This window comes from Panthera tigris, chromosome E3 (genome assembly GCF_018350195.1).
Source record: "Panthera tigris isolate Pti1 chromosome E3, P.tigris_Pti1_mat1.1, whole genome shotgun sequence".
NCBI classification, from domain to species: Eukaryota; Metazoa; Chordata; class Mammalia; order Carnivora; family Felidae; genus Panthera; species Panthera tigris.
This window is the reverse complement of record NC_056675.1, coordinates 24669134-24693710: the sequence shown is the minus strand read 5'-3', so window position 1 is coordinate 24693710 and position 24577 is coordinate 24669134. Positions and strand designations below refer to the sequence as shown.

Here is a 24577-nt window from a genome sequence, read left to right as displayed (position 1 = left end):
CTTGTAATACAAAGCACTTATGTATCAAAGCGAATTTCCCCCAGAAGAAATAATGAAAACTCAGAGGATTCATTCCACAACCCCAAAATATTCATATAAGATGATCGCAATACTGTAATATAATACAAGATAATAAAGAAAATACAAAATATAAAGAAAAATAAACAAATTAACCTGAACTTACCTTTAAAAACCTTCGTGGTTGGGGCGCCTGGGTGGCGCAGTCGGTTAAGCGTCCGACTTCAGCCAGGTCACGATCTCGCGGTCCGTGAGTTCGAGCCCCGCGTCAGGCTCTGGGCTGACGGCTCGGAGCCTGGAGCCTGTTTCCGATTCTGTGTCTCCCTCTCTCTCTGCCCCTCCCCCGTTCATGCTCTGTCTCTCTCTGTCCCAAAAATAAATAAAAAATGTTGAAAAAAAAAATTTAAAAACCTTCGTGGCTGGTGTGAGGGAGACAAGAGAGAGGAGGGTTTTTGTGTAGGATGAGTTTTACTATCGCTAATGGATGTTGACTACAGTACAGTATTAACAAATTCTTGTCATAGACTGTATTTAATGTAACTGGTAATAAGACAGCGGAAGAAAGGGTCTGTGTCTGCAGGCAGCCTGACCTAGAATGAAGCAAAGCATTCCTAAGCTTACTCTTGTGTGGAAAGGCAAAGGACCATCCATAGGTGCTTTGAAGGGACAAAAGATACACTAGTGTCAGTTGTGGGCACCTTCCAATGTTCTGAAAAATCACCGATTTCTGTCAAACACCACAGCCTGAGACCGGGCATCCGGGCATGGGAGACAATCACCCACAATGCCGCAGAGATGGGGGAAGGGGGAGAAGAACCATTGGCTCAGTTATGATCACGTGACATTCTGCATCAGGTACAGTTAAAATTTATTAGAAATGTGTGCTCCTCTTGCTGAACACTTGAGGAAGTTACTCACAATCTGAGGTTTGACTGTATTATGTTAGTATTATTAAGTGCTATTGATGTTTTTATTTTATTATTATTAAAATAATGAAAGTCCTCTTAGTAGTAATGACTTAATAGAAAGAATATTAATAAACGTAGCAATGCAGGGCCTGGTAAAGACATCACTGGTGTCACTGCCCATTCCCTGTCCTCCCCTGAGGCTTTGTCCAGGGGCAAGGCAAACCTGCTTCTGGAATTCTGGAAGTCCTCTGCTAGCTTCCGCCTCCCCCACCCCAGGAGGTGGCCACTTGTACTTCTCTAGATTTTCTGCCACTACCATGCTGAAGGTGATGGCAGGGCAGAGCTGTCACTAGGATGAGGCAAACACAGTGGCTAAGGTACTCACTTCAAGCGCCAAATTTAAGAGACATATTCAGAACTCAAAATACACACTACTTTTAAAAGATTTTTAAAAAATTGTTTTAAGTGCAATATTGAAAAAAATTAAAACACCAAGAAGAAAAAAATCCACCATGAACAAAATACCAAAGTTTTAAATAAAAACAGGGTCAGGACTACCCTCGCACCTCACGGCACTTTTATATTTGATTTTTTTTATTTTGAAAACTAAAAATTAATCAAAAATATTGATCTTGATTACTCAGTTGGCTTCCCCTTAAACGTTGCAGCCAAGGTGAGCATCTCACTTCCCTCCTCCTTTTCTAGTTGGGGAGGTGCCAGAAGGAAGCAGAGACACACCCTCCAAGTCGGAAGTTGGGCTGGGCTTGTAGGCGCCGGGCGGGCGGTGGGGAGGGGCAGGCTGGGGAACCGCCTCGGGAGGGCGCTTGGCGGGTGGGCGGTGATGGGGCCCCAGCAGCGCGCTCTGGGTCCTCCCGCCCGCCGGGTAGCGCGCCTTGGAGAGGTCAGAGAGAGCCGGGGGCGGTAAACCCGCGGCGGGGCGGTTGGGTAGGGCGGACATCGTGTCGCAGGCGGAACTCGCGCGTGCACCTGAGCGTGGGAGGTGGCGGCAGATGGGCAGGTGTGGCGCTTTGGATGCCTGTGTGGTGAGTGTCGCAGTTCTCTGCCTTGGGGTCCTCCCGTCCGGTCTTCCCCTCTTGGGGTCATTCTCCCCAAGTTCCCGGGCTGTGGCGAGGGTGCTCCCGGACTCTTCCGGAGTTCCACCCCCTTGTTGGCGCTCGTCCTGGAAAACTTGTATCTCGCATTCCCCAAAACGAATACAAACTCAAAAACCCATTGGAGACGTAGGTTTGAATTTAACTGTTTTTATTTTATTTTTTATTTTGGTTGTAGCTTAATGATTAGAAGGAAGGTTTGGGGAAGTGCCCAGCTTTGGTTTTAATTTGACGTTAGGGAAGTGAGTTGACCTTTGTGAATCTAGCTATAATGTAGGAATATGATCTTACCTATCTCATAGGGTTTTTCTTTCTGGGTTTTTTTTTAAGTTAGTTTATTTTGAGATGCCCAAGAGTGGGGGGAGGGGCAGAGAGAAGGAGAGAGAGAGAATCCCAAGCAAGCTCCCCACTTTCAGCACGTAGGCTGATCCCATGAACTCTGAGATCATGACTTGAGCCAAAATCAAGAGTTGGAGGCCTAACCTGCACCCAGGTGCCCCCCATTTCTACCATTTTAAAGTATTAGACCTCTGTGGCTTTTATTATATTCACAGTGTTGTGCCGCCATTACCACTACCTAATTCCAGAATATTTTTGTTTGGTTTTGTTTTTTTAAGAACATTATTTATCATCCTTAAACTCTATAATCACTGAGCTGTCACTTGCTATTTCCTCTTATCTACAGTCCCTGGCAACCACTAACCTTTCTATCTCTATGGATTAGCCAATTCTGGGCATTTCACATGAATAGAATCATATAATGTGTGGGCTTTTATGTTTGGCTTCTTTTACTGAGGATAATGTTTTCAAGGTACTTTTTTTTTTAATATGAAATTTATTGTCAAATTGGTTTCCATACAACACCCAGTGCTCATCCAAACAGGTGCCGTCCTCAATGCCCATCATCCACTTTCCCTTCCCTCCCACCCCCCATCAACCCTCAGTTTATTCTCAGTTTTTAAGAGTCTCTTATGGTTTGGCTCCCTCCCTAACTTTCTTTTCCCCCTTCCCCTCCCCCATGGTCTTCTGTTAAGTTTCTCAGGATCCACATAAGAGTGAAAACATATGGTATCTGTCTTTTTCTGTATGACTTATTTCACTTAGGATACCACTCTCCAGTTTAATCCACATTGCTACAAAAGGCCATATTTCATTTTTTCTCATTGCCAAGTAGTATTCCATTGTGTATATAAACCACAATTTCTTTATCCATTCATCAGTTGATGGACATTTAGGCTCTTTCCATCATTTGACTATTGTTGAAAACGCTGCTATAAACATTGGGGTACAAGTGCCCCTATGCATCAGCACTCCTGTATCCCTTGGGTAAATTCCTAGCAGTGCTATTGCTGAGTCATAGGATAGATCTATTTTTAATGTTTTGAGGAACCTCCACACTGTTTTCCAGAGTGGTTGCACCAATTTGCATTCCCACCAACAGTGCAGGAGGGTTCCCATTTCTCCACATGCTCACCAGCATCTATAGTCTGCTGATTTGTTCATTTTAGCCACTCTGACTGGGGTGAGGTGGTATCTGAGTATGGTTTTGATTTGTGTTTCCCTGATGAGGAGCGACGTTGAGCATCTTTTCATGTGCCTGTTGGCCATCTGGAGGTCTTCCTTAGAGAAGTGTCTATTCATGTTTTCTGCCCATTCACTGGATTATTTATTTTTTGGGTGTGGAGTTTGGTGAGTTCTTTAAAGATTTTGGATACTAGCCCTTTGTCCAATATGTCATTTACAAATATCTTTTCCCATTCCGTTGGTTGCCTTTTAGTTTTGTTGATTGTTTCCTTTGCAGTGCAGAAGATTTTTATCTTGATGAGGTCCCAATAGTTCATTTTTGCTTTTAATTCCCTTGCCTTTGGATTTGTGTCAAGTAAGAAATTGCTGTGGCTGAGGTCAGAGAGGTCTTTTCCTGCTTTCTCCTCTAGGGTTTTGATGGTTTCCTGTCTCACATTCAGGTCCTTCATCCATTTTGAGTTTATTTTTGTGAATGGTGTAAGAAAATGGTCTAGTTTCATTCTTCTGCATGTTGCTGTCCAGTTCTCCCAGCACCATTTATTAAAGAGACTGTCTTTTTTCCATTGGATATTCTTTCCTGCCTTGTCAAAGATTAGTTGGCCATACTTTTGTGGGTGTAGTTCTGGGGTTTCTATTCTATTCCATTGGTCTATGTGTCTGTTTTTGTGCCCATACCATGCTGTCTTGATGATGACAGCTTTGTAGTAGAGGCTAAAGTCTGGGATTGTGATGCCTCCTGCTTTGGTCTTCTTCTTCAAAATTACTTTGGCTATTCAGGGTCTTTTGTGGTTCCATACAAATTTTAGGATTGCTTATTCTAGCTTCGAGAAGAATGCTGGTGCAATTTTGATTGGGATTGCATTGAATGTGTAGATAGCTTTGGGTAGTCATGACATTTTCACAGTATTTATTCTTCCAATCCATGAGCATGGAATGTTTTTCCATTTCTTTGTATCTTCTTCAGTTTCCTTCATAAGCTTTCTATAGTTTTCAGCATACAGATCTGTTACATCTTTGGTTAGGTTTTTTTCCTAGGTTTTTTATGCTTCTTGGTGCAATTGTGAATGGGATCAGTTTCTTTATTTCTCTTTCTGTTGCTTCATTATTAGTGTATAAGAATGCAACTGATTTCTGTACATTGATTTTGTATCCTGCAACTTTGCTGAGTTCATGTATCAGTTCTAGCAGACTTTTGGTGGAGTCTATCGGATTTTCCATGTATAGTATCATGTCATCTGCAAAAAGTGAAAGCTTGACTTCATCTTTGCCAATTTTGATGCCTTTGATTTCCTTTTGTTGTCTGATTGCTGATGCTAGCACTTCCAACCCTATGTCAAACAACAGCAGTGAGAGTGAACATCCCTGTTGTGTTCCTGATCTCAGGGAAAAAGCTCTCAGTTTTTCCCCATTGAGGATGATATTAGCTGCAGGCTTTTCATAAATGGCTTTTATGATCTTTAAGTATGTTCCTTCTATCCCGACTTTCTCGAGGGTTTTTATTAAGAAAGGATGCTGAATTTTGTCAAATGGTTTTTCTGCATTGATTGACGGGATCATATGATTCTTATCTTTTCTTTTATTGATGTGATGTATCACACTGATTGATTTGCGAATGTTGAACCAGCACTGCAGCCCAGGAATGAATCCCACTTGATCATGGGTGGTGATATAATGGTGAATAATTGTTTTTATATGCTGTTGAATTTGATTTGCAAGTATCTTAGTGAGAATTTTTGCATCCATAATCGTCAGGGATAGTGGCCTGTGGTTCTATTTTTTTTGCTGGGTCTCTGTCTGGTTTAGGAATCAAAGTAATGTTGACCTCATAGAATGAGTCTGGAAGTTTTCCTTCCCTTTCTATTTTTTGGAACAGCTTGAGAAGGATAGGTATTATCTCTGCTTTAAATGTCTGGTAGAATTCCCCAGGGAAGCCATCTGGTCCTGGACTCTTACTTGTTGGGAGATATTTGATAACCGATTCAATTTCTTCGCGGGTTGTGGGTCGGTTCAAGTTTTCTATTTCTTCCTGTTTGAGTTTTAGAAGTATGTGGGTGCTTAGGAATTTGTCCGTTTCTTCCAGGTTGTCCAGTTTGCTGGCATATAATTTTTCCAAGTATTCCCTGATAATTGCTTGTATTTCTGAGGGATTGGTTGTACTAATTCCATTTTCATTCATGATTTTATCTATTTGGGTCATCTCCGTTTTCTTTTTGAGAAGCCTGGCTAGAGGTTTATCAATTTTGTTTATTTTTTCAAAAAACCAACTCTTGGTTTCATTGATTTGCTCTACAGTTTTTTTAGATTCTATATTGTCTATTTCTGCTCTGATATTTATTATTTCTCTTCTTTTGCTGGGTTTGGGCTGTCTTTGCTGTTCTGCTTCTATTTCCTTTAGGTGTGCTTTAGATTTTGTATTTGGGATTTTTCTTGTTTCTTGAGATAGGCCTGGATTGCAATGTATTTTCCTCTCAGGACTGCCTTTACTGCATCCCAAAGCATTTGGATTGTTGTGTTTTTATTTTCATTTGTTTCCATATATTGTTAAATTTCTTCTCTAATTGCCTGGGTGACCCACTCATTCTTTAGTAGGGTGTTCTTTAACCTCCATGCTTTTGGAGGTTTTCCAGACTTTTTCCTATGGTTGATTTCAAGCTTCATAGCATTGTGGTCTGAAAGTGTGCATGGTATGATGTCAATTCTTTCATACTTATGAAGGGCTGTTTTGTGACCCAGTATGAGATCTATCTTGGGGAAGGTTCCATGTGCACTCGAGAAGAAAGTATATTTTGTTACTTTGGGATGCAGAGTTTAAATATATCTGTGAAGTCTATCTGATCCAATGTATCATTCAGGGCGCTTGTTTCTTTTTTTTTTTTTTAATATATGAAATTTATTGTCAAATTCATTTCCATACAACACCCAGTGCTCATCCCAAAAGATGCAGGGCCTTGTTTCTTTATTGATCCTGTGTCTAGATGATCTATCCCTTGCCATAAGTGGAGTATTAAAGTTCTCTGCAAATACCACATTGTTATCAATAAGGTTGCTTATGTTTGTGATGAATTGTTTTATATATTTGGGGGCTCCCGTATTTGGCGCATAGACATTTATAATTGCTAGCTCTTCCTGATGGATAGACTGTGTAATTATTATATAATGCCCTTCTTCATCTCTTGTTACAGCCTTTAATGTAAAGTCTAGTTTGTCTGATATAAGTATGGATACTCCAGCTTTCTTTTGACTTCCAATAGCATGATAGATAGTTCTTCATCCCCTCAGTTTCAATCTGAAGGTGTCCTCAGGTCTAAAATGAATCTCTTGTAGACAGAAAATAGATGGGTCTTGTTTTTTTTATCCATTGTGATACCCTATGTCTTTTGGTTGGAGCATTTAGTCCATTTACATTCAGTGTTATTATTGAAAGATATGGGTTTAGAGTCATTGTGATGTCTGTAGGTTTCATGCTTGTAGTGAGGTCTCTGGTACTTTGTTGTCCTTGCAACATTTCACTCACAGAATCCCCCTTAGGATCTCTTGTAGGGCTGGTTTAGTGGTGATGAATTCCTTCAGTTTTTGTTTGTTTGGGAAGACCTTTATCTCTCCTTCTATTCTGAATGACAGACTTGCTGGATAAAGGATTCTCGGCTGCATATTTTTTCTGTTTATCACATTGAAGATTTCCTGTCATTCCTTTCTGGCCAGCCAAGTTTCAGTAGATAGGTCTGCCACTAGTCTTATGGGTCTCCGTTTGTAAGTTAGGGCCTGTTTATCCCTAGCTGCTTTCAGAATTTTCTCTTTATCCTTGTATTTTGCCAGTTTCACTATGATATGTCGTGCAGAAGATCGATTCAAGTTATGTCTGAACGGGGTTCTCTGTGCCTCTTGGATTTCAATGCCTTTTTCTTTCCCCAGATTAGGGAAGTTCTCAGCTATGATTTGTTCAAGTACACCTTCAGCCCCTTTCTCTAGCTCTTCCTCTTCTGGAATTCCTATTATACCGATATTGTAGCGTTTGATTGTATCACTTAGTTCTCTAATTCTCCCCTCATACTCCTGGAATTTTTTATCTCTTTTTCTCAGCTTCCTCTTTTTCCATAATTTTATCTTCTAATTCACCTATTCTCTCCTCTGCCTCTTCAATCCTAGCTGTGGTCACCTCCATTTTATTTCGCACTTCATTTATAGCATTGTTTAGCTCCTCCTGACTATTGCTTAGTTCCTTGATCTCTGTAGCAATAGATTCTCTGCTGTCCTCTATACTGTTTTCAAGCCCAGCGATTAATTTTATGACTATTATTCTAAATTCTTGTTCCATTATATTGCGTTAGCTGTCGCTACTTCCCTGAGTTTATTTTGAGGAGAGTTCTTCCATTTTGTCATTTTGGGTAGTCTCTGCAGTGGCTCCAAACTTCAGGGCACTTCCCCTGTGCTGTCTGGAGTAACTTGTGTTGGTGGGCGGGGCTGCAGCCAGACCCGATGTCTGTCCCCAGCCCACCGCTGGGCCATAGTCAGACTGGCATGTACCTTATCTTCCCCTCTCCCAGTGGCAGGACTCACTGTGGAGTGGTATGGCCCCTGTCTGGGCTACTTGCACACTGCCAGGCTCATCGTGCTACACTGATGGGATCTGGTGTGTTAGGGTGGATCCACAAGGTGCACAGGGGCGGGAGGTGCAGGCTGAGCTTGCTTTGCCATTGGTGGCCCCCTGTGGGAGGGGCCCTGCAGCACTGGGAGGGAGGCAGACCTGTCGGAGAGATGTATCCACAGAAGCACAGAATTTGTGCGGTGCAAGCAAGTTTGGTGACAGGAACAGGTTGTCTTTGGGATTTCAGCTGGGGGATGGGAAAGGGATCTGGCACTGGCCAGCGCCTTTGTTCCCTGCCAAGCTGAACTCTGCCTTCCAGGGCTCAGCAACTCTCCCTCCTGGTGCCCTCTCACCTTCCCCACTCTTTGAGAGCAGAGCTGTTGACTTTTAAAATTCCAGATGTTAAGTCCCGCTGGCTTTCAGAACTCACGGAGTCCAGCCCCTCTGCTTTTGCAAGCCAGACTTCAGGGGCTCTGCCTTACAGGGCGGGCTGCCCCTCCACCCCCCGGCTCCCTCCTGCCAGTCCGTGTAGGGCGCACCACCTCTCCGCCCTTCCTACCCTCTTCCGTGGGCCTCTCGCCTACACTTGGCTCTGGAGACTCTGTTCTGCCAGTCTTCCAGCGTTTTTCTGGGTTATTTAGGCAGATGTGGGTGGAATCTAAGCGATCAGCAGGACGAGGTGAGCCCAGCATCCTCCTACACTGCCATCTTCCGGTCAAAAAAAACCGTTTTCAAGGTTCTTGGGTGTTTATCAGTACCTCAGTCAGTTTTTGGATATACCACATTTTGTTTGTTCATTAGTTGATGAACTTTTGGGTTTCTACTTTTTGACTATTACCAATAATGCTACTATGAACATTAGTGTACATATTTTTGTATGGACATGTTTTGTAGTCTGTTGGGTATATACCTAGAAGTGGAATTGCAGGGTCATATGGTAATTACATGTTTAGCTTCAAAAAAAAAATTTTTTTTGGCGTATTTAATTAATCTCTACATCTAAGGTCGGGCTTGAATTCCTGACTCCCAAGATCAAGTCGTATCCTCCACCAATAGAGCCATCCAGGCACCCCTGTATGTTTAACTTTTTGAGGAACTGCCAGACTTTTTCACAGCAGCTGTACCATTTCACATGCCCACCAGCAGTGTGTGAGGGTTCCAGGTTTTCAAGTTCTTGCCAACACTTGTTTTTTTTTTTTTTCTGTTAAAAAGTGTGTGTGTGTGTGTGTGTGTGTGTGTGTGTGTGTGTGTGTTTTAAATAGCCATTCTAGTGGTATCTCATGATAATCCCGATTTGCATTTCCATAATGACTCGTGATGTTGAGCATCTTTTTATGCCCTCCTTGGCCATTTGTGTAATTTCTTTGGAGAAATGCCTATTTAGATCCTTTTGCTCATTATTTAATTGGTTTGTCATTTTGTTGTTGAGTTGTAAGAGTGCTTTATAAATATTCAGTATATGAAACCCTTATCAGATATATAATTTGAAAATATTTTCATTCCATTCATGAGTTGTCTTTTAGTACCCTTCAGTACTCAATAGTTTTATTCTGATGAAGCCAAATTTATCTGTACCTTTATCTGGTATCCTAAGATTGCATTGCTAAATCCAGATTGTGAAGATTTACTCCAATTTTTTTTTTTTTTGGAGTTTATTGTTTTAGCTCTTACATTTGGCTGTTTAATCCATTTGAATTAATGTTTATATGTGGTACAAGGTAAGAGTTGAACTTTATTGTTTTGTATGTTGGTTGCTTAAGCGCTGTATGTTCAAAAGATTGTTATTTCCTCTTGAATGAACGCGAGACCCTTGCTGCAAATCTGTTGAACATAGATGAATGGGTTTATTGCTAGACTTTCAACTCTGTTCCCTTGTTTTATATATCTGTGCTTATGCCAGTACCATACTATTTTGATTATTGTCACTTTGTAGAAAGTATTGAAATTAGTAAGTGTGAGCCCTCAAACTTTGTTCTCTTTCAAGATTGGCTATCCAGGGTTCCTTGCCCTTCCATATGAATTTTAGAATCCATGTATTCATTTCTACAAAAAGCAGTTGGGGATTGATTGATTCTGTAGTTCACTTTGGGGAGTACTGCCATCAATTTGGGGAGTACTTTGAGTCCATGAACATGGGATGTCTTTTCATTTATTTAGATGTTCTTTAATTTCTTCTTTTTCCCAGTTTTAAATTGTAAATCTGTAGAATTGTAGGGTTTTTTTTTTTCTTAAATATACTTCATGCCCATCATGGAGCCCAATGTGGGCCCTGAGATTAAGACCTGAGCTGAGATCAAGAGTAGGACACAACCAAATGAGCCACCCAGGCACCCCAAATTGTAGTGTATTTAAAGTGGACAACCTGATGATTTGGTATACGTATATGATGTGAAAGAATTCCCTCATTCAAGTTAATTAATACATCAGTCATCTGACCTAGTTGCCCTTTTGTGTTAAAAGAGAACGCTAAGAACACTCTCTTAGCAAACTTCAACGATACAATACAGTATTATCAACTATAGTCAGATTATACATTAGATCCTCAAAATTTGTTCATCTTATAACTGAAAGTTTGTACTATTTTACCAATCCCTCCCTACTTCTCCCCACCTCTCAGCCCTTGGCAACCTTGAGATTACATAGAATCTATAGATGGGCTTTAGGTAATATGGGCATATTAATAACACTTTCAATCCATGAATTCAGGAAGGCTTTCCATTTATTTGTGTATCAGTTTCTTTCATCAATGCCTTATAGTTTTCAGTGAATTTATCTTTTATTTCCTTATTTAAATTTATTTCCAGTGTTTTATTATTTTTGATACTATTGTGAGTGAGGTTGCTTTTTCTGATTTCATTAAATTGCTTATCTGTATTCTCTTGAAGTCTTTGAGCATCTTTAGAACATTTATTTTGAATTCTTTCTTGGGCAATTTAGTTCGGGGTCAGTTGCCAAACGTTTACTGTGTTCCTTTGGTGGTGTCATGTTACTCCTATTCTTTGTGATTCTAGTAGCCTTGCTTATGAGGCTGCACATTGGAAGAGACAGTCACCTTTTCCAGACTTTGTGGGCTGACTTTGATAATGAAAGACCTTCACTTGTTGCTGGGAGCATGCTGGAGTGTGTTGTGACAGTGGGTCTAGTGTTGCAGGGTGCCAGCTGCAGGGGCATATGCCTTCTCTGGCTCTGTGGGGACAGAATGTCTTTTTGGAGGTCCACAGCATTGGAGGTCAGCACTGCTGGAGTCCACAACATTGACAACTAGGTGGTCTTTGGTGAGCACCATGGGGGTTCACAATGGCTGCAAGTACTGCTGGGGTCCTCAGAGGCACTTCCAGGTCTGAGGCTATGGACAAGGGCAGGCAGCATTGATGAGTGGAGCCTGTGATGTGTACACCCTTGGCTTTGGGGGCCAGCTGCTGGTGCCCGTGTAGTGGCAGGGGATGGCTGCAGACACACACACACTTAGTGGTGGGGACCAGAACCAACTAAGAATGCAGTATCAGCTCCAGGTGCCCTGACTGTTGGCATGCCCTCTGTGGCTACGATCTCATGCCAAGGACTTACAACAGCAGAGGCTGGTGACAGGAGTCTGGTTGTGTTCAAGTGTACAGCTGGTGGGGCTAGCTTCAGGTAAGCCCAGTGGTGCAAGCCAGTGACAGGAGACAAGGTTGGAGCTGGGCCACAAGAAGCTCTGGGGGTCCTGGCTGTCGGTGTGCATTACTGTGGCTATAGTGTCTCCACAGGATAGGAATGTTCAGGTGCACAGCCTGGAGGGGCTAGCTGCAGGTGAACCCAGTGGTGCTGGCCAGTACCTGGAGATAGGGCCAAATCTGGGTCCACAAGCAACTGTAGGGGCCTTGGCTGTTGACATGGCACTTATGTGGCTATAGGCCACTTCAGCAGAGGCTGGTGATGGGAAGTGAGGCTAGTGGCAGGCAGGTGCACGGTTGGAAGGGCTAGCCTCAAGTGTACACATGGTGGTGAGGGTCAGTCATGGGAGGTCAGGTTGGCATCATGTACTTGAGCAGCTGCAGAAGCCTGGACTGGCTACTAGTGTGGATCCTGGGATCTGGTGGGGATAGGGAGCCTGAGAGGCATCTGGTGTCTACAATGCAAATACCTGTGGCATTAAAACTAGTGAAATCTGCAGGGCATCTGCAGTGGCCGTGCTGGCCAATGTTTTCTTCAATGGTGAAAGGTGCGGAGGTCCTTTGCAGAACAGGTCACTGAGAACCAGGGCTGCTCCTACTGTGTGGCTGATCCTGTAGTCCCTGCCCTTCTTCCTTGTTCCTAGCCATCTCTGTGTGTCAGCTTTGCTGGTCTCTGGATGGGGTGAAGCAGAATCAGGTCCTTTGTGTGATACACAAAAGACTGGGGGAACCTGTTGCTTAACTTGATCTCCCTTTCCATGCAGGAGGAACTCCTTCTAGATGGGGTGCTGCCTCTTGGTACTGAGCAGTGCCAATATGGGGAATTGGGATGATGAGACAAAAATGAAGCTGTTCTTCCTTTCCTTTTTCTGTAGTTATTCTCCAGTTTTTTGTTCCATTACACTCCTCAAGTTTCTTAAGTGGACTCCACTGCTCTCCCAGAGCTATTTTTATTCATGGATAGCTGTCTAATTATTGATGTCTGTGGGGGCATGGAGAGGCTGGGGTCTCCTACTTTGCTGTCTTGGTGATGTCATTTCCTTTTTTTTTTTCTCTCTTAATGTAGGCATTCAGTGCTATAAACTTCCCTATTAAAACTGCTTTTGTTGTATCCTATAAATTTTGATGTGTTGTGTTTCCATTTTCATTTGTTGCCAGATTGTTTTAAATTTCCCTTTTCATTTCTTCTTTGACCCATTGATACTTAAGGACCATTTTGTTTAGTTTTCACCTATTTAAAAATTTTCCACTGAATTTTCCTGTTTTCCTCCTGTTATGGCTTTCTAGTTTCATATCATTACAGTTGGAATAGATGATTGATATGATTTCATTATTCTTAAACTTGTTAAGATTTGTTGTGTGGCCTAACATAAATCTGTCCCTGAGAATGCTCTGAGAAGAATGTGTATTCTGCTGCTGTTGGGTGGAATATTCTGCATATGTCTGTTAGGTCCATCTGGTCTAATGTGCAGTTTAAGTCCTGTGTTTCCTTGTTGATTTTCTTTCTGGATGATGTGTCCATTGTTGGAAGTGGGGTATTGAAATCCCTTCTATTATTGTATTGCTGACTATTTCTTTTTTTCAGTTCTTCTGATTTTTGCTTTATACATTTAGGTGCTCTGATGTTTGTGCACAAATATTTACAATTGTTATATCTTCTTAATTGATCACTTTATCATTATACAATGCCCTTCTTTGCCTTTTGTTACAGTCTAACACATGAAGTCTAATTTGTGTGCTGTAAAGATAGCTACCTCTGCCCTCTTGTGGGTCCATTTGCATGGAATATGTTTTTCTATCCCCTCAGTTTGAGCCTATGTTTATTCTTAAGGCTGAAGTGAGTCTTTTTTTTTTTAATTTATTTAATGTTTATTTACTTTAAAGAGAGAGAGAGAGCACATGAGGGTGCTTGGTGGAGGGGAGGGGCAGAGAGAGGGAGATGAGGCTCTGAACCCTGCTAGCCCACAGTAGAGAACCCAATGCCAGGCTCGAACTCACAAACCATGAGACCATGACCTGAACCTAAGTTGAAGCCTTAACCAACTGAGCCACCCAGGCACCCTTAAAATAATTTAGAAGAATGGATTTACTCTTGTCATTTTATTTTATTTTTTTTCTCTTTTGTGGTTCCTTTGATCCTCTCTCCCTCTCTTGCTCTCTTCCTTTATGATTTGATAATTTTTTGTAGTGGTATGCTTTGATTCCTTCCTTTTTTCCCCCCAGATGTAGGCTCTTTTTTTAAAAAATAAATTTTCTTATGTTTATTTATTTTGGAGAGAGAGAGAGAGACCGAGTGTGAGAGGGGGAGGGGTAGAGAGAGAGGGAGACACAGAATCCAAAGCAGGCTCTAGGCTCTGAGCCGTCAGCACAGAGCCCGATGCGGGGCTTGAACTCTTGAACTGTGAAATCATGACTTGAGCTGAAGTCTGATGCTTAACTGACTGAGCCACCCAGGTGCCCCTGATTCCTTCCTTTTTACCTTTTATATATCTATTCTAGTTTTTTGTTTTATTGTTAACACGCGACTCACATAAAATGTCTTATGGCAGTATATTTTAAGCTGGCAACAACTGAATTTTGAATGCATACAAAACTGTACATTTTCATGCTATCCCCTCCACCTTTTGTGTTTTTGATGTCACAGTTTACATCTTTTTGTATTGTGCATCCAGTAACAAATTATTGTAGCTATAGTTATTTCTATTTTTTATTTTTTTAAGTTTATTTATTTTGAGGGAGAGAAACAGAGTGCATGAGTGGGGGAGGGGCAGAGAGAGAGGGAGAGAGAGAATCCCAAGCAGGTTCCCAAATCAGCCTAGAGCCCGATGTAGGGCTCAGACTCAGGAGCTGTGAGATCGTGACTTGAGCTGAAATCAAGAGTCAGATGCTTAACTGACTGAGCCACCCAGGTGTCCTGTAGCTATAGTTATTTTTAATACTTTTGTGTTTTAACCCTTATGCTAGAGTTATAAGTGATTTAGACATGACCATGGCAATATTAACAGTATTCAATAAATACTCTTTGTCTTGTTGAGGAAGTTCCTTTCTGTTCCTACTTTATTGGATATTTTTGTCATGAAAGGATGTTGGATTTTGTCATATGCTTTTTCTGTATCACTTGAGATCATGTGGGTTTTTTCCTTCATCCTTAGCCAATGGATGAGTAAGTTAATCAGCAGACATTGATTTAATCAATTTTTACTCAATGAGTCCTCAATAAAACTCTTAAACAGTGATATTTGGAGAACTTCTGACTTGGTGAAGTTCATCAATGTGCTGGCAGTGTGGCATGCTGGAGAGGTCATGTAAACACTGTGCCTCCAACCCCTTGCCCTATGTACCTCTTCATGTGGCTCTTCATTTGTAAGAAACTGTAATTTTAAGTATAGCCTATTCCTGCATTCCAGGAATCATTCTAGTAAATTAGTGAAGTTGAGGATTGGGGGAAACCCTGAATATGTAGTTAGCCTACATGATGAACCTATTTGATGCTAGCATCTAAAGTAGGGGCAGGTAGTCTTCTCAGACTGAGCCTTTAACCTGCAGGCTTTGTGCTAACTCAGGGTAATTAGTGTCAGAACTGAACTGAATTGTTGAACACCCATTTGGGGTATGAAAGAATTGGAGAATTGGTTGTTTGGAAAAGCAAACAGAAGGATTGATGTAAATCATTTTTTAGATGTTTGCTAGAATTCACCATTGAAGTCATTTGATCCTGGCCTTTTCTTTGCTAGCAGGGTTTTGATTACTGATTCAATGTTTTATTATAAGTCTGTTTATATTTTCTACTTGTTCTTGAGTTGGTTTGGTAGTTTGTGTGTTTCTAGGAATTTGTCATTTCCTCTAGGTTATCAAATTTGTTGCCTGTAATTGTTCATAGTATTTTTTTATAATCCTTTTTATTTCTATAATATTGGTTGTAGTTTTATTACTTTCTTTCCTTGTTTTAGTAATATGAGTCTTTTCTCTTATTTCTGGACAGTCAAGATGAAGATTTGTCACTTTGTTGTTGTTAAGCAAACAACGTTTGGTTTCCTTGATTTTATTGTTTTTATATTCTCTATTTGATTTATTTCCACTTTGATATTTATAATTTCCTACCTTCTATTATCTGTGGTTTTAGTTTTCTCCCTTTTCTAAGTTAGAAGGCTAGGTTATTGATTTAAAATCATCATTGATTTGAAATGTGTGAGTTTATAGTTAAACCGCTTTCACTGCATTGCATAAGTTTTATTATGTTTTATTTTTGATTTCACTCATCTCAAAGTATTTTCTAATTTTCCTTGTAATTTCTTCTTTGACCCGTTGGTTGTTTAAGGGTGTATTGTTTACTTTCCACATATTTGTGAATTTTCCAGGATTCCTTCTACTGATTTCTAATATTATTCCTTGTGTTCATGCAAGATACTTTGTATGATTTCAGTCTTTTACAATTTATTATTTTGTGTAATGGTCTGTTTTAGAGAATGTTCCTTGTGAACTTGAGAAAATATGTATTCTGTTATTGTTGGGTAGATTTTTCTATATATGCTAGTTTAAGGTGGTTGATAGTGTTGTTTATAGCTTCTGTTTCCTTACTGATCTTCTGCCTTTGTTGTTGTATTCACTAACTGAAAGTGGGGCATTGAAGTTTCCAACTATTCTTTTTGAGCTATTTCTCACTTAATTCAGTTTTTGCTTTACGTATTTTAGGGGCTCTGTTGTTAGGTTCTTATATGTTTGTAACTTTATATCTTCTTGATGAGTTGACCTTTTAATCTGTATATTATGTACTTCTTTGTCTCTTTTAACAATTTTTGTCTTAAAGTCTATTTTGTCTTTTATTAGTACAGTCATTCCTGCTCTTCTTTTGCTTACTGTTTACATGGAATATCTTTTCCTGTTCTTTAATTTTCAACTAATGTGCGTCTTTGGATCTAAAATGAGACTCTTGTTGAGAGCATTTAGTTGAATCAGGCTTTTATATCTATTCTACCAGTTTTAGCCTTTTAAATGGGGAGTTCAATCCATTTACATTCAGTGTAATTAATTATAAAGTAAGACTTCAGACATTTTTCTCTTTGTTTTCTTGATGTCTTATTTTTGTTATTCGTGACTCTATTACTGTCTTCTTTTTTCTAAGATACTCTCTAGTGTACCATTTTGATTCTTGTTTCTTCTACAATATATTTCTTACTAATTTTTCTAGTGGTTGCCCTCTGGATTATATTTAATATCTTAGTTTATAATAATCTAGCTGAATTAATACTTACTTAATTTTAGTAGTATACAAATACTTTGCTCCTATTTACCTCTGCTCCCTTTATTTTCTTATTATCACAGATTGCATCTTTATACTTTGTTTTCCAAATAAATATGAATTCATATATTTTTTAGGCAGTTGCTTTTAAGTCATATAGGGAAAAATGAGTTACAGACCATTAATACTGACTTTATATTTATATTTTAATCATTTAATTCACTGGTTTCTCCATGTGAATTTAATTTACTGTCTAATGTCTTTTCTATTTCATTTTGTCTATTACAATTTTGTGTAACTTTTTAGTTGTTGCACTATAGTTTGCAAAATGGTTTTAACTTGTAGTCTATTTAGAATCATTATTTTATCAATAAATTGAAATGTAGAAGTTTTATGACCATATCAGTCCTCTTACTTTTTCCCCTTTGTACTGTATTTGTCTCTTATGTCTTCATACTGTATTTATCTCATACATCTCCATTTATTGAAAACTTCTTCAACTCATGTTCTTTGTTTTCAACAATCAAGAACTATTCTAATGAACTCAGGAAGAGAAGAATACCTTGTTTTATGTGTCCAGATGTTTAACATGTATGTTCCTCTTTCTTTACTTCTTATGTTCCAAGTTTTCTTCTGTTCTCATTTCCCTTCTGTCTGAAAAGCTTACTTTAATAATTTTTATAGATCAGACTAGCTGTCAATGGAGCCACTTAGTTTTCCTTCACTTGTGAATGTCTTTATTTCAAACCTGCATTTCTGAAGAAATTCTTTGCTAAATATCCAATTATACGTTAATAGTTGTTTTCTTTCTGCATTTAAAAAATGTTGGTCACTTCCTTCTCACCTCTCTAATGTCAATCTGTGATTTTTCAACTCTTTGTCTCCTCATAAGTAATGTGTTGTTTTCCTCTGGCTTTTCTTCAGGAGTTTTTATTTGTTTTAAATTTTTGAGTTTGATTATGATGTGTCTACATACATTTCTTCAGTTTATCTCATTCGGGGTTTGCTCAACTTGTGATACCTGTACATTTGTGTCTTTTGCCACATTTGGAAGTTTACGACCTTTATTTCTTTAAATATTTTTTCAGCGTCACACTCTGTGTCCTGTCTTCTGAGACTCTGATGAATTGTATGTTAGACTTTATATTTGTTGTCCCACGTAATCTGGAGGCGGTGTTCATTTTTTAAAAATTTCCTCCTCCCCTGTTTTGTTCATATTGGATAATTTCTATTGATCTTTCTTCAAGTTTGCTGACTCTTTCCTCCATCATCTTCATTCTGCTCTTGAGTCTATCCAGTGAGTTTTATTTTGGTTACTTTCAATTCTAAAATTTCCCTTTGTTTTTTTCTCATATCTTCTATTTCTTTGCTCATACTTTCTTTTTTTAATTTATTTTTATTTTTTAAAGTTTATTTATCTTGACAGAGAGAGAGAGAGAGAGAGAGAGAGAGAGAGAGAAGGGAGGGGCAGAGAGGGAGGGAGTGAGAGAATCCCAAGCAGGCTCCCCACTGTCAGCACAGAGTCTGATGCAGGGCTCAAATTCATGAACGATGAGATAATGACATGAGCCAAAACCAAGAGTTGGATGCTCAACCAACTGAGCCACCCAGGAGCCCCTCATACTTGCTATATTTTAAATTTTGTTTCAAGATTGTGATTATTCTCTTGAATATATAATAGTAGCTGCTTTAAAGTTTTTTTGTTTTTTTCAGGTAATTCCAATATCTATCACCATTGGTATCTATTGATTGTCTCCTCCTGTGCAACCTGAGACTTGTGGTATCTTATATGCTGAGTAATTTTGGATTATATTCTGGACATTTGTGTATTGAACTCTGAGACTCTGGGTCCTGTTTTAAATCATGTGGGGAATATTGATATTTTTGTTTAGCTGGCAATTGGCCTGGTCATAGGGTTGCCAGATGTAGCAAATAAAATACAGAGTGTCCAGTTAAATTTGAATTTCAAATGAAGTATGGCTAATATTTTAGTATAAGTGTGATCCTCTTAAATATTTGTTACTTCTCTGAAATTCAGATTTAACTGAGCATCCTGTATTTTATCTGGCAACCCTACTTGCTTACGTTTAAGCCACAAGTTCCAACCTACCTCTGTGGGCTGTGGTTGCAATATCAGTTCAGTTTTTTTTTTTTATTTGTTATTATTTGAGAAATTGATAGTGGTTTCAGGCACAGGAACAATATAAGTACTGTTTTCTAGGAAATGCTAAACTGTACTGCAAGACATAGGGGTATTATGCAATTCTTATTTATTTATTTATTATCGAAGTATAATTAACACACAATGTTACATTAGTTTTCAGGTGTACAATACAGTGATTTGACAGCTCTATATATTATATTATGGTCACTATAAGCATAGCTATACCTGGCAGTGTACAACACTATTAGAGTACCATAGACCGTGTTCCCTGTGCTGTACCTTTACTTCCTGTGACTTATTCATTCCATAATTGGAAGCCAGTACCTCTCACTCCTCCTCACCCATTTTTGTCCATTTCCCCACCCATCTTCCTTCTGGCAACCACCAGTTTGTTCTCCATAGTTATGGGCCTGTTTTTGCTTTGTTTGTTTGGTTTTTTCAATTCTTCATACAAGTGAAATCATATGGTATTTGTGTTTCTCTGTCTGACATATTTCACTTAGCATAATACCCTCTGGGTCTATCCATGTTGTCACAGTCAGGTCAGTTTTTTAAAACTTTGCTGTTCTCTCTGAATCTTCCTGGATCTTAGACTTTTCAGCTTAGTAATCAAAGTGATTAGCATACTGGGAGCAGCTAAAATGGAGGAGAAGTAGGGGGACCCGAATTTCCCTCCTCCCTCAAACACACCTGTATTGAGTTCCAAACACTTGGAATACCCAGGAATACAGGCTGCAGAATGACAGAAAAATCTCCACAGGTAGAAAGAGACAGCTTGGCAGGACAGATGTGCGTGTTGGCGAATTGGGAGAGATAAAACAGGAAGCATATGCTCAGAAGAGAGGGGACCCCTTCTGGGGAGAAACTAGAGAGGCTGTGGAAGTGTGGTATTGTACTTGGACAAGAGAAAAACCTCTCCGGACCATGGACCTGGGAACGAAAAATACGGAGAGAGCCAGATTCTACTTTGTAAACAGCCTTAGGAGATAAAGATCAGAGTTTTCAGGGGTGTGCGACTTTCTCTGGACTGGAGCCTGCCATGTGTGCGTGCCTGGTGGGGAGGGGAGCCAGCACTCTGTGTGGTAGGGGCACTGGGAGAGAGCAGTCCCCTCCCTTGAGTACTGTGGGAAGAGGATTGATTGCCCTCCCAAGGATAAAAGACCCTGCAGGCGCCATCCAGAGGCCCTTTGTGGGCTGGGCGGAGTGGCATTACCCCAGAACCAGGTTTGTGCAGAGCAGGATCCTTTAAGACATTGGGTTTTGAATCGCAGCCGAGCACCTAGGAGGCACAGGAGACTGTGGAGCAGGACAAGCTGGCTGGCTTGCCCCCATGCTACTCTGTGAGGATGGCCTGAACGGCGTGGTTTGATGCACCCAGTCCAGAGAGGAGAGTTTGGGGTGTCGCCATTTTTCTCCCCATCACCAACACAATGGGGCTTCATGGAACAGAACAGCAGCCCCTAGTTGAGGTGGGACCAGCTTATACCAAACTCTGCCCCTCTGTGCCTGGTAACTGCTTATCAACTGGAGCGGGACTGGCACTGACTGAACCAGATGGCCTCTCCTCCAGACCAGCACAGCCACTGGTCCCAGGCACTAACAGAGAACTATTCTATGGTTTTGTGTGTTTAAATTATTATTATTATTATTATTATTATTATTATTATTTCACTTTTCCCTTCTTTTTTCCTTTTGCTGGCCTCTTTTTTTTTTTTTTTTTTTCCTTTCCTTTCCTTTGGAATCAGGCTTATAGTTTCTGTTTTGATTTTTGGTCAATTCCTGTTATCTATCTACATCTTTCTTTCTTTCTTTCTTCTTTCTTTCTTCCTTTCTTTCTTTCTTCTGATTGTTTAATCAGGCATTTTTACTCTATTCTTTTTACACCTTTTCTGTATCTCCTTTTTATTTATTTTCCTCTGTCTCTCTTAGGATTAAGCCTTGTAATTCCTTTGATTTTTTGCCTGGTCTTTTTTTTTTATCCCCTGCCCCTTTCATTTTTCTCTTTGTATGAGATAAGGCTTTCCCCCCACCTTCCCCCCTTTTTTTTCAGAGTTACTTCAGTGAACAAATCAAAGCACACCTGGTGGTTAAAGAATATCCTACTAAAGAATGAATGGGTCAACCAGAAAATTAACGAAGAAATTAAAAAAACATATGGAAGCAAATAAAAATGGAAACATGGCAGTCTAAACCCGTTGGGGTGCAGCAAAGGCAGTCCTAAGAGGATAATACATTGCAGTTCCGGCCTATCTCAAGAAGCAAGAAAGGTCCCAAATTTAGAACGTAACCTCATAGCTAAAGGAACTAGAGAGACAGCAGCAAATAAAACCCAAAGCCAGCAGAGGAAGAGAAATAATAAAGATTAGAGCATAAATAAACAATACAGAATCCAAAAAAAACAGTAGAACAGATCAATGAATCAAAGAATTGGTTTGTTGAAAGAATAAACAAAATGGATAACCTCCTAGCCAGACTTCTCAAAAAGGAGAGAGGACCCAAATAGAATCACGAATGAAAGAGGAGAGATCACAACCAACACCCACAGAAATGCAAACAATTATTAGAGAATACTATGAAAAATTATATACCAACAAACTGGAAATCTGGAAAACATGGACAAATTCCTAGACACTCACACACTACCAAAACTGAAACAGGAAGAAATAGAAAAGTTGAACAAACCCATAATCAGTGAAGAAATTGAATCAGTTATAACAAATCTCTCAACAAATAAAAGTCCTGGGCCAGATGGCTTCCTGGGGGAATTCTACCAGACACTTGAAGCAGAGTTAATACCTTGTCTTCTCAGACTGTTCAAAAAAAAAAAAAAAATAGAAAAAGAAGGAAAGCTGCCAGATGCAGACTATGAAGCCAGCATTACCTTGATTCTAAAACCAAAGACCTCCCTAAAGAGGAGAATTACAGGCCATTTTCCCTGATGTATTTGGATGAAAAATTCTCAACAAGATACTGGTTAATGGAATTCAACAGTACACTAAAATAATTACTCACCATGATCAAGTGGGATTCATTCCTGGGCTGCAAGCCTGGTTTAATATTCATGAATCAATCAACATGATACATCACATTAATAGAAGAGAGGATAAGAGCCATATAATCCTGTCAGTAGATGCAGTAAAAGCATTTGACAAAATACAGCATCCCCTCTTAATAAAAACCCTCAAGAAATTTGGGATAGAAGAAACATAACTTAACATCATAAAAGCCATACATGAAACGCCCACAACTAATATCATCCTCAATGGGGAAAAACTGAGAGCTTTCCGCCTGAGATTAGGAACACAACGGGGATGCCCATTCTCACCACTGTTGTTTAACATAGTGTTGGAAGTCCTAGCCTCACCAACCAGGCAACAAAAAGAAATAAAAAGTATCTAAATTGGCAAAGAAGAAGTCAAACTTTCACTTTTTGCAGATGACATGATGCTCTACCTGGAAAACCCAAAAGACTCAACCAAAAAACTGCTAGAACTGATCCATGAATTCACAAAACCACAGGATATAAAATCAATGTACAGAAATCAGTTGCATTTCTATGCACCAATAATGAAGCAACAGAAATATCAAGTTATCGATCCCATTTACAATTGCATCAAGAACTATAAAATACCTAGGAATAAATGTAATCAAAGAGGTAAAAGATCTGTACGCTGAAAACTATGGAAAGCTTATGAAAGAAATTGAAGGGGACACAAAGAAATGGAAAATCATTCTATGCTCATGGATTAGAAGAATAAATATCGTCAAAATGTCAATACTACCCAAAGCAATCTACACATTCAGTTCAAGCCCAATCAACATAGCACTAGTATTCTTCACAGAGTTAGAACAAACGATCCTAAAATTTGTATGGAAGCATAAAAGACCTCGAATAGCCAAAGTAATGTTGAAAAAGAAAACCAAAGCTGGAGGCATCAGAATCCCAGACTTTAGCCTGTATTACAAAGTTGGAATCATCAAGACAGTATAGCATGGCACAAAAATAGACACATAGACCAGTGGAACAGAATAGAGAACCCGGAAATAGACCCACAAATATATGGCCATCTAATCTGCAACAAAGCACAAAAGAGTATCCAATGGAAAAAAGACGGTCTTTTTAGCCAATGGTGCTGGGAGAACAGGATAGCAACATGCAGAAGAATGAGCCTGGACCACTTACTTACACCATACACAAAAATAAATTCAAAATGGATTAAAGACCTAAATGTGAGACAGGAAACCATCAAAATCCTCAAGGAGAAAACAGGCAACAACCTCTTTGATCCAGCTGCAGCAACTTCTTACTTGACATGTCTGAACTATTGGTCAAACTATTGGTCATGTCAACGAACTATTGGTACCTCATGAAAGTAAAAGGTTTCTGCACAGCAAAGGAAACAATCAACAAAACTAAAAGGCAACTGACAGAATGGGAGATGTTTGCAAGTGACATATTGGGTAAATGGATAAAAATCTATAAAGAACTTACTGAACTCAACACCTGAAAAATAACCCAGTGAAGAAATGGGCAGAAGACATGAATAGACACTTTTCCAAAGAAGACATCCGGATGGCAGACACATAAAAGATGTTCAGTATCACTCGTCATCAGGGAAATACAAATCAAACCACATTTAGATACCACCTCACACTGGTCAGAGTGGCTAAAATTAACAACTCAGGAAACAACAGATGTTGGTGAAGATGTGGAGAAAGGGGAACCGTCTTGCACTGTTGGTGGGAATGCAAACTGGTGCAGCCACTCTGAAAAATAGTATGGAGATTTGTCAAAAAATTAAAAATAGGACTACTCTACGACCCCACAATAGCACCACTAGGAATTTATCCTAAGAATATAAAACGCTGATTTGAAGGGGTATGTGCACCCCAATGTTTATAGCAGCTGTATCAACAATAGCTAAATTATGGAAAGAGCCCAAATGTCCATGAACTGATGAATGGATAAAGAAGATGTGGTGTGTGTGTTTGTGTGTGTGTGTGTGTGTGTGTGTGTGTGTGTATACACAGTGCAATACTACTTGGCAATGAAAAAGAATAAAATCTTGCCATTTGCAACAACATGGATGGAACTAGAGGGTATTATGCTAAGTAGAATAAGTTAGTCAAAGACAGATATCATATGTTTTTACTCACATGTGGAATTTGAAAAACTTAACAGAAGACCATAGGGGAAGGGAAGGAAAAATAAGTAACAGAGTGGGAAGCCAACCATAAGAGACTCTTAAATACAGAGAACAAACTGAGGGTTGGGGGGTGGGGAATATCAATGATGGGCATTGAGGAGGGCACTTGTTGGGATGAGCACTGGGTGTTGTATGCACCCTTCATTGTGGTCTCCTGGCCAGAAATC

At 39.7% G+C, this 24577-nt stretch overlaps 1 protein-coding gene across 3 annotated transcripts in view; it reads left to right on the top strand.

Annotated features, from left to right (window-relative positions):
* The first annotated feature begins 1841 nt into the window (after positions 1–1841).
* LOC122234585 (phospholipid-transporting ATPase ABCA3-like) overlaps positions 1842–24577 on the top strand; it is a 106521-nt gene continuing 83785 nt past the window's right edge. The window contains exon 1 of one of the 3 annotated variants that reach the window (XM_042971563.1): positions 1842–1969. The gene's annotated coding sequence lies outside the window, so the exon portion shown is untranslated. Of the gene's footprint in view, positions 1970–18688; positions 18820–24577 lie in introns of those variants that run through there. The other 2 variants (XR_006212424.1, XM_042971565.1) reach the window with 2 other exon arrangements.